This window comes from Vicugna pacos, chromosome 8 (genome assembly GCF_048564905.1).
Source record: "Vicugna pacos chromosome 8, VicPac4, whole genome shotgun sequence".
NCBI classification, from domain to species: domain Eukaryota; kingdom Metazoa; phylum Chordata; class Mammalia; order Artiodactyla; family Camelidae; genus Vicugna; species Vicugna pacos.
In genome coordinates, this window is record NC_132994.1 from 24,429,367 (window position 1) to 24,444,666 (window position 15,300).

The following is a 15,300-nucleotide window of genomic DNA, read 5'->3' on the forward strand; positions in this document are numbered from 1 at the left end:
GGAGTCAAGAATTTCAGAGTAAAGATGCAAAAAGTTGCAAATATTCATCAGAGAAGATCCCCTGTCATATCTGGGTCAGATGCGTTCACTGCTATCCTGGAATCTAAGACGTGAATAAGAGGACATCTCATTCTTATTAGCAGAATGCCTGGCTAATAAGGTAAACCACAAACCGCTTTTTATTCTCCCTCTTAGCCATTATGCACTTAAGCTATAAAGTTAATTTGGAAAAGGAAAAAAAATGTTAGAGACTGTAAGGAAAATATTAGGTAACTTCCATTAAAACTGTTCTATCATGCTTAAAAGCTATTTAAAGGATTCAGAAAAGGTTTGACATTTCTAGAAAAGCCATTCTCTTCCAGAATAGCAGCTGAGGAATAAATATGTCCAAGATGTCCTCCACCAGCTGCCGGAGATCTGTATAAATTTAAATCTGACTGGGTCCAGTCTACCCTTCAGCATCCAGCAGTGGCTTTTAATTGACCTCAGGATAGTGTTTGAATAACTTGAAATGGTCTTGAAAACTTACCTTATCTGTTTCTTCTTGATGTCCCAAATCTCATTTGCCACTGGTCCTCAGTTCATATTTAAACTTTGATAGTACTGACTTGAAAGACCTTCATTGCACCCACCTACATGAAAATGTGTCTTTTCTTTAGCTTGTACTCTCTTTGGACAGGAAGCTCCCTTTTTGTCCTGGTTAATTAACTCAAAACTCAGTTTTCACCTCTTCCAGGAAACTTCCCCAAACCATCAGCCTGGGATAATTGATCCTCACCCCAGGCTTTCAACATCTCCACCTTAGCGGTTAATGTATTATTCTAAAATTGTGTTAGTGTGCCTGTCTTTCCCTCTATATTGTATAATAAGACAAAGAAGCATGTTCTTCATCTTTGTATCCCTATCACTAAGTTCAGTGATGGACACATGGTAGGTGCTCAGGAAATATTTGTTTGTGTTTTCAGGTTCATATATTTGGCAAATAAAATTGTAAGATATGTAAAGTGTTCATTGTGGTGATTTGATGTACCTGTACATTGTGAAAGAATTCCCACCATATGGTTAGTTAACATATCCATCACCTCATGTATTTATCTCTTTCTCTCTTTCTCTCTTTCTCTCTCTCTCTTTCTTTCTTTCTGTGAGAACATTTAAGTTTTACTCGCTTACCAAATTTTGTTTATGTAATACAGTGTTATCAACTATAGTCACCATGTTGTGCATTAGGTTCTCAGACTTTATTCCTCTTATAGCTAAAAGTTGTACCTTTTACCAACTTCTCCTTACTTCCCCTATCGCCCTAGTCCCTGGCAACCATTTTTCTACTCCCTGTTTCTATGAGTTTTAATTTTAATATATATTTTTAAGACTCTGCATCTTATAAATCATACCATGCAGTATTTGTCTTTCTCTGTCTGGCTTATATTGCTTAACATAATGCCCTCAAGTTTCATCCATTTTGTTGTAAATGGCAGAATTTTCTTCTTCCTCATGGCTGAATAATATTCCTCTGGGGGTGTGTGTGTGTGTGTGTGTGTGTGTGTGTGTGTGTGTTTGAGGGATCTCCATGCTCTTTTCCACTGTGGCTGTACCAATTTACGTTACTACCAACAGCACACAAGGATTCCCCTTTCTCCACATCTTTGCCCAACTTCTCTCTTGTCTTTTTGATGATAGCCATTTTAACAGATGTGAGGTGATGTCTTACTGAGGCTTTGATTTGCATTTCTTGATTGATAATATTGAGCCCCTTTTCATGTACCTGTTGGCCATTTATATTTCATCTTTGGAAAAATGTATGTTTAGGGAATCTGCCCTTTTTAAAATCAGATTATTGTCTTTGCTGGTTTTTTGTTGTTGTTATTGAGTTGTATGAGTTTCTTATATATTTTAGATATTAGCCTTTTACCAGATATTTTGCAAATATTTTCCCTTTCCATGGGTTGTTTTTTCATTTTATCCATGGTTTCCTTTGTTGTGAAGAAGCTTTTTAGTTTGATGTAATCCTACTTGTTCATTTTTGCTTTTGTAGTCAAATCCAAAAAATCATTGCCAAGACCAATGTAATGGAAAGGAAATGTTTGTTTAATTGCGCTAAGCACCACTCAATTTTGTATGCCAGGTGGGAACCAAGGCAAGGGGGTTCACGAGTGCCAATTATGTGAATTGTAGGCATGAAATATGGGAGGAACTTCACTGTCCTCAGAGCGCATGTGGTACCCTCTCCTTCTTCAGCAACAGTCAAGTCCACGCTTACTGCCTACTCTCCATTAGCTCCCGTCAAGTCATGGACATGCCTTAAGTCCATCTCATCAAGGACCTATCAACTGGTTCTCATTTTACACCACGTGTCCTCTCCCTCGTTGTATTTCATTCCATTTCTTGAGCTTGACAGGTTGCTTTCACTGCAGGGCCTGTGCGTGCCGTGTTCTCTCTGCTTAGGTCCCTCTTCGTTTACCCAGGTCTCACCTCAAGCATTACTTCCTCCTCACACAGACTGTCTTAATCACCTTATCAAAAGTAGCCAAACTGCCTGTCTCAGTCACAATATCCTGTTTTGTCATATTCGTATTATTTACCCCATTTGAAAATTCCTCTTGTCTACCTTCATGGCTAAATGTAAAGCTCCAGGAGGACAGAGGTCTTGTTCTTTGCTGTGTCTCCATCACCTAACACCGTCCAAGCACTAGCACGTGATCATTAAGTATGTGTAGACCCAATGGAATGAATAATGTATTTACTTTACATATTGAGTTTCTTATAAAATATTGTCTACAGAAGGAATTTTGGATTAAAAGTATGTGAGATCATATACCTCTTGGATTTTTGAATTCGAAGTATTTCTCTGTCTCTTTCCTTCTCTTTCTTGCTTTCCTGCTTTCTTTCCTTCTTAGTTTCAATTATTTATCAGATTTATGTTACATGCCAGTTACCAATAACTAATTCATCATACTATGTCCTTACATAAGATATTTTAAATTTCTAACTTGTTCTGAATACCATATATTATCTTGTTAGGCAGGGATTATAAATAATTTGTCCATATTATTCAAGTGCACAACATAGTGCCAGTACATACTTGTTTAAATGGTCCATGTATCTAAGGTTCATTGAGGAGAACAAAACGCATACTATTTGCAACTCTGAAAAATGCCAACCAAGAAGGACAACAATAAATTCATTTATTTATCCATCAACTCGCTAGTGCAGTCATGTGGTCTAAATAGAGCATTGCCTACTAGCTGGTATTCCACAAGCGAAAAGGCACAGCAGTGCAAAGTCATGGCTTGTTCCTGGAACTACAAGTATTCAGTGTTCTTGGAGAATAAAATTGAAAGTAGAAAAAGAAAGGGATTGGTGGGAGGTAAGGTGATGCAAATAAGAATCAGATCACAAAATATCTTTAGTGACAGGCAGTTGAGCTTAAATTTTATTTTGCAGGTGATGATTCCTGTTCTTGTAGGATTCTGGGAAACAGAGTAGAGGGTTAGAGAGGGTAAACCCAGACACAGTACTCCAAGTGGAAAGAGAAGAGGATGAGAATGGTGCATGTGGATGGAGGGGAGTCTGTGTAATGAATACCTATTTTGGAGGTAGTATTATTGGAACTTGAATGATGCAATATGGAGTTGAAGGTCAAAAAGCGATCTATGATTATTCCTTGGTTTTGGCTTGGTGGTGGCATTCAAAAAGATACCAGAAGAGGGTGGAGTTTGTTGGGATTGATGTTACAGCAGTTTCTCTGTACTTGAACTGTATCAGGTTTGTTTGTTTTTAATCTATAGAAGATGTAGTAAGAGGGTGGAAGAAGAAGAGACTGATCCACCGGAATTCTCAGGTTTTGAGTGGAAGTGTTTGTTCTTTGCCTGCTCCTCATTGCCCACTCCCCCCACCCCCTTCTAGAGCCCATTTCCTTAGTCTTTCTGCTTCTTTCTAAACTTGCCTGGTGTGCATCATAATGTCTGCCTATGCCTCTCTCGAGTTTTCATTCCCCTTATCAATCTTGCAAAACACAGCTTTGTAAATGACATATCTATACCAGTATCTTCCTTGTCGAGTAGACTACCAACTTCTTGAGTGCAGAGTTTATGTGTACCATGAAGCAGCCACCAAAGTGCCTGATAAAATTAATATTTGATGTGCTGAATTCTTATTCATCTGTTCTCAAGCCACAAAAACCAGGGAAACAGATTCTCCACCACGCTTAGTTCTTCTCTGCTGTGCTGTGTAGAATATATGATTTATAATCTATATGTAAGTTGCATAAGCTTTATATAAATAATTCAGAATTAAATATAATCTTGTTACTAGTCCTTGAATATAAACAGACATGTATTCATATTAAGATAAATGACTTTCCATGCGGTTTTCCTTCCAAAGTCATGCTTCTGCATAATAAAATAATGGCAACCCTGTAGTGTTATTGGCAGCCTAGTGTGGGAGAAACAGCACTGGGCCAAGTGATTCTGCCACCAACCTGGCCTTGAGAGGTCATCTTTTAACTGTCCTGGACATTCGTCTTCTCATTTATAAAGGCACATTTCTAAGTATATCTGTAGCACATTTCTAAGGGCATCAGTGTGTATATGTTTGTCTGGATACACACACACACATACACACATGTATATGAGTTTTTGTCTTTAACAAAGGAATAAAACTGTACCATACCAGGTGTTTTGTGGCAAGTTATGTAGTCAGTATATTTTGATTTTCTTTCATATTTTTGCTACTGATACAGCATTTTTTTTGGATATTATCATCAAATTGCACTAATACTACTTTTCAAGAACTTGACTCCAGACTGGAGACTGACTTGCCGCTCTCACACGTACCCCCATAAGTTCCCAGGTTCAATCTAGTCAAGTCAGAAATGGATGCCAAGTTGTGTTAATAGGTCTCCCACAGCCTGATACATGGCTGAAGTGGGAGTCAGGGCAAACACGGTTGTGCCTATGGGGGTACCATCACAGTTACCAATTTTGGACCTGGAGGCAAGCAGCAGAATTCCTGCCCTTAAATATAACTATGGAACTCCCAGATAGATGTCAGGAACAAGGCCTGCAACTGGTAGCTTCTTATTTTTAACTAACAGGTGCTAAAATGTTGAAGATTGTTTCTTCAAAATTTTACATCTTTTAATTTTTTTCCATTTTATTATGAGAAATATAAAACCCCCCAAAATTGGAAAGAACTTTATGTATGCCCACGACTAGCATTATATTACGCTTGTTTTGTGCCTGGATATGCATCTGTTTATCTCTTTGTCAATTCATCTTTTTTTTTTTTTGGATGCATAGTAAACTGGAGACATCAGTACACTTAACCTGTATACTTTAGCATGCATATGATTAGTTCAGTGTCTGTTGATGTTTCTTTTTTTCAGTTTTGGGCTATTTAATGTAGATTTGAGCAATGGATATTTCAGAAATTAATCAAATCTTGGAAATAATTAGTCCCTAAGCCCTACTTTGACAATAAGAACAATAGCTAACATTTACCGAGCACTTACTGTGTGTCACAGATCCTGTTTTAAAGATTTTATGTATATTAACCCATTGCATTCCCACAACATCTCAGTGAGGTAGGGTCCTATTATTATTCTCATTTTACACACAAGGAAATTAGAGCCTAGAACACGTAAAAATCAAGGTTTAATTTATTAGGTTCCTTTTGTGTAAATAAAATATGTCCTCAGTATTTTAGATGTCTATCATCTAAACAGTTCAGATGGTTTTAGATGGTTATCAGACATTAGTCTACCATTGTGATTTTTGACTTTATTTTTGTGGGTGTAGCAAAAATATATATATTCAAGAAGTAGTGAGTTTTCAAGAATTTTATTTGGGCCAGTTCATAGGATTTTTGCTTATTCTAACATTATACTTCATAATTGTTTGATATCACAAATGAAATTGCTTTTATTAAATTATAACAATAGATGGCAGGTTTATTTTGTATGGTTAGTTGTTTCTGTTTAATTGTTTGTTTGGTTTTTTTTTTTGCATACCAGAAAGAAAATATCACTATTATTTTATGTGAACTTTTTCAGGTCCATAAAATCCCAGTATCTGGTAAGCCTTGATTTTCAGCAGAACTAAATTAATAAGCTTACACATTTAACTTTTAGATTCAAGAAAATTAACAAAATTATAACTATTAGTTATTCAAGAGCAGAGTTGCTATGAATGATTAATCTTGCTTGGAAAGTATACTTTATTCTCCTTTAATGGTTGGTTGGAAAAAATGCTCCCCCTGTGCCTTTTTATAGCGTCCCAGGGCTCAAATCAAAATATCTCAAATGTTCCTGTTCTGACACTTAACCCCTTTATATCCAAGGGATTTTTTTTTTCAAGAGCATGAGATAGAGAAGCTGCAAATACATTTTTAAATGACAAAGAGTAGGGGTGTCAGTATCATTAAAGAATAAAACTTATTTAATTACAAAAAGCCTAACACCCTGTTGGTAATCTGATCAAGAGTTGCCAGCCTATTCAGGTTCAGGTTTCAGGCACCTTGGGGTAATCTTGTCTTTGACTCCATTTGATCTTGTCTCCATTTGACTTTAGCTCCGACCTGTGGCTTTTGAAAGTAATGTTTCATATTAAAAAAAAAAACAACAAAAAACCAGTAATTCTGTTTATATGACTATGTGGGTAAATGGATATCGGGGAAGAGGGAGGAACAAAAGTGCCAGAGACATTATAACTTACATAATTTTTGTGCATGTCCCACATTCAAAAAATTAACACACACGTGTACAGATGAAAGTCTTCCTTCTTGGTGATTTTTCCGTTATCTACAATTTGCCTCTCAATTGACGGAATGAGTCCTTGAGCAAAGACCAAGTTAAGGCAGCATGACCTAAATAATTGTCCTTAAGCCTGACTTGATTCCTCATTGAATTTTCTGAATTTGGTCATTTAACTTTTGTTGGCACAAAGAAATAGACCTTATTTAACAGGCGCATTTGCATTTATAATGACTTAGATTTGAAAGGAAATATTCCAAAAATCCATCTCTCTTGAAAAGCTCAATCATGCTTGATAAACTAAAGTAAAAACCACACATACAAATACAGAAGCAAACTTTATTTTCCAACAGTGCTGCTGAATCAAATATTTGACATATTTTCTTCTTATATGGCTGGATATTTTCACTGACACAGAATCTCTGAACTAGGAAACAAGAACTAGTGGAAACTCTTGGATTAGTTCAGTATTTTGTTCAGTTTCTTTTCCTGACTCAAAATCACATTATTTGGAATGATAATCTGTGCTGTCTTCATGATAAAAATTTTATCATGTAGAAATACTTTAAAAAAGTTATTTAACTAACATATATTAATGAGTAATATGAATTTTAAATTATACTTTGGTTATTCTAGTTATGAAAGTACTGTGTACATTAATCATTTTAGTTAAATAGTAACAATCTTAGCATAAGTCAATTCACCCTGTTTAATTTAACATTAATGTCTGCTGGTATGTACAGTCTTTCTGCTCTGCCTCGCATGTGAATCTTTCAGAATGCTTGATAGACCCAGTGACCAATCTCATTTGATAAAGGAAGGCACAGTACAGGAAGTCAGTCTAGAGTGGATGCATGAAAGGGGTGAGATGGGCCAGGCTCACTGGCGGGGAGAATCTTGGGACTCAGCGAGTTAGACACATGGCAGATGGATCCCTCAGCAGGATGAGATGGGCCAAATTGTTTCATCAACCGTCATAATCAAGGGGCAAACCAAGAGGTGAAAATCAGAAAACAAAGGCAAATGATGCTGAAATGAAGTCACCAGTGGAAATGTCAGAGCAGGGATTCCTCAGCCAGAGACAGTCAAACTGGAAGCAAGAGAAGTGGGTATTATGGGAGAGCAAGAGTAAAAATCAAGAAGTAAGAGTAAGTTGAAGTGGGTGGGGCTCAGAGGAACTTTTCAGAGTGCCAGGCGGAACTTGACCTGGCTCTCAGGTGATGCTCCAGATGTCTTTCATTTTAGGTTGTTTCATATGCAACCTACGTCTGGTTTCTGATATCATCGTCTAATGTATTCACTTAATTGATTCCAGGATAGTTAATTCTTCAACTAAGTGCCTCATGTTTGAGCATAATTTTAAACCAGACACTATACTCAGTACTGATATTGCCAAAAAATCCCAAGGAATGAGAAGTAAGTAATGACCATCCAAGACAACAACTACTGTTTGGAATTTGACTAGTGAGGCACGAGGCCAAGAAAGAGTCAGAGGATGTCCGAGGATCCTGCATATGGTTGTGTAGTTCCTGCTGGGTAAAGGGTATTCGGCTATGGGGACGGGGGTGGGCTGAAATCCAGCCTGAAATCTACAAGCCAAGCTGTGCAGCCTGGTCCCCCTGGTGAGTTTATTGCCCTGCCACTGCACCTTAGAGGAAACTTCTCCCTTTCTCATTTGTCCATTCCCAGGGGGCACGTGTTGTGTAGTTTGTCTAAGGTAGCTTAATGCAGGGTGGGTGCCTTCAGGAGGAGGATGGTTAGTTGACCGTCTGAATGGTATAAGAACACCATGACCTGGGGGTCTGATTTTCAGCTTTCCAGATACATACATATGAACTCGAGAGAAAAATGAGAGTGTATCAATGGATCCAGCTTCTAAGCAGCTCACATTCTTCCTTTGCATATACACATGTGGCTTAAAACGTTCTATCAGCATCTCATTACATGTGCAATAGTGTTCAGATCCTTGATTAGCTCCCCAACAGTATCTTTCAGACTTTTTACTGGGACTCATAAGGAAAACAGAGTACCCTTTATATCATGATCCATACACACACACACACACACACACACACCTGAAGAAGCAATCATTTTATGAAAACTATTCTTTTTTAATTCTTATTTTTTATTGAAGTGTAGTCTAGTCAATTTACAATGTTGGTTTCATGTGATCCAGTTATGCATATACATACATATATATTTTTTCAGATTCTTTTCCATTACAGCTCATTACAAAAATTGAATATAGTTCCCTGTGCTATACAGTAGTTCCTTCAGAAAACTATGTTCTTTATAAGTGCAATGAATTCTGATTTTTTTGTTTCATTCTGTTCAATTTCATTAAAAATGTTGCAGCTCACTGAATAGATTTCAAGACCCACACATGAGTCACAAACCACAGTTTGAAAAACCTTGCTCTATAACTTTGTAAACTTGACCCTGTATAAGGCTTTTTCTCTCAGCCTTAAACTTCCTGTCCAGCGATCTCTGCAGAAATGGCACTTTCTTGCCTTTTTAATTTCTACTCAAATGTCACAGCCTCAGAGAAGCCTACTTTTATCACCCAATCTAAAGAAGACTTTCACCCCAACTCTTGTCGACAATGATCTCCTTCACTTATTTGTTGACTTGTCTGTTTTATACCCCTTCCCCATGCGTGAATATACAAGCTCTAAAAGGGAGAAGAGCCTCTTTTCTTCACTGCTGAGTCTCTATGAATCCTGGCAAGTGACTGCTGAATATATTTACTTAGTCTAACATATACGTACACATGTTCTAAATTCCCAAGGATTATTTCACAATGAGAAATACCATTTGTGGTCACCCTGGAAAGCATTACAGCAGCTCACCGTGTCCTCCCTCTCAGGGCATGCCGCATAAAACACCAGCTTATTATCAAAATGAGGGGAAATTAGTCATGTATTCTGACTTGAGTGGCATCAGAAAGAACATCTCTTTAAATAATGCTTTACCTCTCCTCGTAACTAGAAAACCTTGTCCCTGAAACAGGGCACTTTCTTCTCTTAAGTGCTTTCAGGGCAAATCCAGACTCTGTTTGGTCTTCACTTTTCACTAAGTGGAGAAGGATCCAAGCTTTACATGGCCTGAAACTGAGACTAGAAGATGACATACAGTATGTCCTTCCATTGCCACCCAACAGACAGTAAAATGTGATAGGGAAATAGTAAGAATGGTGGTCTTAACTGATGGTAGTGGAAATATCTCACTTAGGCAGGTTTTCCTAGGATGTATGACCCTCCCAGACCCCTTTCAGGACCTTAGAAGGGACGTTGACAGTGAGAAGCCGACTATGTGTGAGCTTCATTCACTTCACACTGTGTCTGCCTCTGCTTCTAGGTGCACAGTTAGTCACAAAATCTTTTTTTCTACAGTGAAATAAAATTGATATGATTTCTGTTTACTGAATTGCAGTCACATCTTACTTCATCCTGCTTGAGACTATTAACAGATTACTTAGATGAGAATTGTGGCTATTTCCCAAATCACTCTTCATACTCTTAAACCCGCTCCAATTTTGGTTTAGTCCCTGAGATAGATAGTAAATTACATTCACTAAATGTGGATTTTGTTGTTGTTGTTAATTCCAGAAAGCCAATGTGTTTCTCACTTATAGGTGGGCAGGACCCTTTCTGCCCCCTCCCAGCCCCTACACCAGTATGAAAGTTGAACAAGGACTACGATTAAAAAAAAAAACACCATAGGTGCTAATGTGGGGACAATGCAAACAGCCCCAAGCCAGACACCAACATTACAAAACAAGTCATAAAATCTCTAACAAATCACTGGATGATTTATACAGGGTGTATGAGTTTTCTGTTGCTGCTGTAAAAAAAATACCACAAATTTAGTGGCTTAAAACAAAGACAATTTATTATCATAGTTTATTATAGTTCTCTAGGTCAGAAGTCCAGCCCAGGTCTCAATTAAGGCTTAAGTCAAGGTGACAACAGGGCTGTGTTCCTCTCTGGAGCCTCCGTGGGAGAATCTGTTTCCTTGCCTTTTGCATTTTCCAGAGGCTGCCTGCATTCCTTGACGCATGGCTCTGACTTCCTTCCTCCATTGCCAAAATCAGCAGAATTGCCTCTCTGACTCTTCTTCTGTATTGATTGATGTCTTCCTCTGACCACGACAATGAAGGTTTCTTCCTTTTTTAGAAACCCATATGAATACGTTGGGCTTGCCAGAAAATCTAAGTTATCACTCCATCTTGAGGTCTTTAACTTCATCATATCTGCAGAGTCTCTTGCCAGTGAGGTAACATATTCATGGATTTCATGGATTAGCATCTAGACATCTTTGGGGGTGTGGGGGTGGCATTGTTCTGCCTACCACAGTGGGTAAGTGGAATCATCAGAGTTTTGGAAAGATAGATCTGGAAGAATGTGGCAGCGTTTTACAAGCTTAGAAGTCATTAAGTGGCTGCCATCGTTATTCAAGAAAGAGAAGACGAATCCCGTGTAAGTGTCGGTGATTTGAGAAGAAAGATTTGCTATGTAATATATTTTCAAATGATTAACAAAAAAGGGGGGAGGGATGGGAAGAAGAAAAAAGCTACTCTCAAACTTTAGACTTGAGCAGAGGGGTAAATGGCAATTCCAGTCGTGCAGGTAGGAGCACGAATTGAAGATAATGAATGGTGGGTTTATTTCGTTACATTGACTCAAGGTTACTGTGCTACTGTGCTCCATCCAGGTGGAGAGGTGCACGTTCCCATGGAACTGAAGCTCAGGAAAAAAAAAAAGGCACTAGTGATTCTGATTAGCATATACTCACTCATTCAGCAAATATTTCTGAACACCTCCTGAGTCCCTGGTGTGGGAAATAGAAAGGGAAACTGAATAAAGTACATTGGAGCTGATCCAAAGTCTGGTTTTCTGGCGAGTGTGGTGCAGATGCAGTAGAGCCAGATGGTAAAGAGCAGGGACCCTAAAGAGTCCCGGCACCTGAATCCTGATTCTGCTACCTCCTGCTGCCGCCCCTTCAGCAAATTACTTAATCTTCCTCTGCTTCAGTTTCCTATTCTCTAAAACAGACATAATAATAGAAGAGTCTTCTTCATAGTTTTGTTGTGAGTTAATAAATGTAAGTTTCCTAGAAAAGTTCCCGACACCTGGTAGCTTTTTAATAACTACCAATTATAGTTATGGAAAAGCAAGGGGGCAATTATGGAAAGGGTATTTTTTGTTTTGTTTTGTTTTGTTTTAAAGGATATTCTTGAAGTAAAAGTTTGGTTGGTTTAAGCTGGAAAATAATGGGTAAAAGAAGTCAAGGGGGACATATAGTCTCAGAAAATGATCTCTTCATGAGGGGATAGCCTTGGTGCTATCCCCTGCAATTCCTAGTTCCCAGGATGCTATTCTGTAGCCTCTTTCTAAGAATCACACAAGCTAGTAACGTTCAGTTTCCTGAGATGCCAATCACCAATATACCAAAGCCCATTCTACTCACTGATGAAATTCACATTATGTAAGTCACATAATAAAAACACTTATTTGCGCACTATTTATGTATCTCTAATAAAGGAATTATACTTAATCCTATTATTAAGTCAGTAAACAATTCATTCTTACTTCTTCTGTGTCTCATAAGAGGCCAAGCTGTTTCAAAGTCAGCGTCCGAGGGAAGCTGTCACTGGTAGGTCTGAACAGGAGGGGTGATTTTAGTACTTGTCCATTTGTGAAGCCGTGAAAATAAACACAAGATCTACCAGACTGCTGGCCCCAACTTTTTCAAGTTCTCAAAGGAGAAATACAAATTGGAAAACTTTAAAAAACTTAAAAAATTTTTTTTTAATTAAAAAGAAATAGTTACACATATCTTTATTATTTCCTTTGGGTTATGAATTATTTGAGCATCTATTTTCATTGGCAGGAAAGAGAGAACTAGGGACTTGGATTATAGTAAAACCTTGGTGCAAGGGTGAAATTCTCAGCATATTGGCATAGGTATCATGTCTAAAACCTTAGGTCTGCTGATTAGTCATCTAACACGGTGATGATCGCATCTCACACGGCTACAGTACACATGCTACTTGATTACGTACAGTAATGATGACAAAGAGTTTGAATAGATGAAAACAGCTGCATTTCATTCTTAGTATCAATCTGTTATCGTTTAACAAATTAGAAAAGTTGTAAGCTATTTTGCTTGTGTCCACTTCTTTCATTTTTTTGGTCTAACATTAGAAAGTGCTAAAGAGCAGTAAACCAGAACATTCTGGAAGGCAGAGGAGAGGATAAAGCCCCAGCAGACCCTGCATTCTCCACATGACAGTCCCTGAGTAATAAACAGAAAGGAAAATAAAAACTAAATTCCTAAAGCACTCATATTGCTACTTACCTCTAAGACACTCAACATTATCAGAGTAATAATGAACAAATTTTACAGCATTGATATTATGAACTTACACTTGAAAAGTTCTAAGTTATTCTCTCAAACCCCAAAAGCTTGGTTGAAACCTCTTGCTTCCAAATGCTAAATTGGGGGAATTCTTTGCTACCATTTTTTGCTATAGAAAATTAATGTAAGCACAGGATGGAAAGTAATATATGCATGGAGGGCTGCTGTTGGAGAAAACTGAAGTGAGACACCAAAAGAAGCAGCAGCACTGTGGATAAAGCAGGTGTGTCAGGCAGTCTGAGGAAGACTCTGCACAGCCTAGCCTCCCTCATACGCTGTGCTGCCTCTAAGAAAGCCGTAATGAGAGAACATGCTTTAGACTTTAGGAGAGAAATTATTTAGCAAAGAAAAAAAAGGGGGGGGAGAAAACAAAAACTACTTCTACAAATATTTATAATCAAACATAAGCAAAAGTATGGGAAATATCTAAAGTAAAGATTTCACCTTCCCCACCTTCTGCATGTGTTCTTACGGTGGCCATATATGAGGTCCTTGGATAGTTTTCTCCTTTTCAAGGGCTAGAACTGACAAAAAAAAAAAAAGTAGCTTCTTTTGGTTCAGGTTCATAGAAAATAATGTGTTCCTTTGTTCACTGGGATTCTGTTCAAGTTATAGCCAAGAACTTGATGTGCTTATGCTGTAACAGAAAAGACCCCAGGATTTCTTAGAGTTGACTCTACCGCTTACTGACAGTAGAGTCCTGGACAAGGCAGCATCAGAAGGAATGTATGGTCCCTGCTTATTTGCAAACTTTCTGTCTCTTCTCTGAAAGATTTTCTCTCTCCAGATACTGGCTCCAGTTCTGCTCTCGTCTCATGTCTGCTATCACCTCCCTACCTTGCATTTAAAAAAAAAAACTTATTGAAGTATAGCTGATTTACAATATTGTGTTAGTTTCAGGAGCACAGCAGAGTGATTCAGTTATATATATATATTTTTTCAGATTCTTTTCCATTATAAGTTATTAAAAGATATTGAATATAGTTCCCTGTGGTACATAGTAAGTCCTTCTTGTTTATCTATTAATTCCATTCTCCTAATTTATCCCCTTTCTCTCCCCTTTGGTAACCATAAATTTATTGTTTTTATGTCTGTGAGTCTGTATCTGTTTTGTAAATAAATTCGTTTGTAGTATTTTTTTATATTCCACATGTAAGTGACATCATCTAATATCTTTCTCTGTCTGATTCACCTCAGTCAGTATGATAATCTCTAGGTCCATCCATATTACTGCAAATGGCAATGTTTCATTCTTTTTAATGGCTGAGTAATATTCCATTGTATATGTATATCTATACTGCATTTTCTTTACCCATTCATCTGTTGATGGACACTTAGGTTGCTTCTGTGTCTTGGCTATCGTAAATAGTGCTGCTGTCAACACTGGGGTGCATGTATCTTTGCAAATTAGAGTTTTCATCTTTTCTGGTTATATATCCAGGAGTGGGATTGAGGGATCTTATGGTAACTTTGTTTTTAGTTTTTTAAAGAACCTCAATACTGTTTTCCGTAGTGGCTACACCATACCTCTACTTTTTTTTTTTTTTTTTGATCCTCCTTCCTTTGTAAGTCCAGGGTCAGTGAAACCCCACCTGTGCACAAGGAAGGAATTGAAATGGGGAAGGGGAGAAGTAGGTGAGATGCCCACAAAGGTAAAAGCACCCAACCCTGTCTGCTTCTCTGTGCCTTTCCCCCCCTATTTTCACCAAAAGAATCAAGAAAAGGATGAAGAAATTGAAATACTTTCTCACCTAAATGCAAACCAGTAGTCACAATAGCTCAGTCTGGTGAGAAAGATAGAGCAGAACACTTTTTATTTCTTTCTAATTGGTTCATGTGCTTCATAGAATGTGCGGGGCCAATAAACAGCCAGAGACCTTGACACAGACAGTATTCACGAGGTTGGTGTTTCTTTCAGAGAAAGCCTTGAGACCTAAATGATATAACATAAAACTAAATTTTGAAGTAACTGTTGAAGCTATTTATATACACCAGACAATTTTCTCAAGATTTATTCTTCCTGTCTCTCAGATTCTCACTGGAGCTCCAAAATCAAGTTTTAATTAACACATGGGGATAAGCCTCCAACCTCTCCAAACATTTTTAAAATCTGTAAATTAAAGACATTTAAA

At 37.7% G+C, this 15,300-nt stretch overlaps 1 protein-coding gene across 1 annotated transcript in view; it reads left to right on the top strand.

The window, feature by feature from the left end:
• Window positions 1–15,300, top strand: part of FUT9 (fucosyltransferase 9) — a 161,666-nt gene that overhangs the window by 22,617 nt on the left and 123,749 nt on the right. The gene's annotated exons all lie outside the window — the stretch shown is intronic.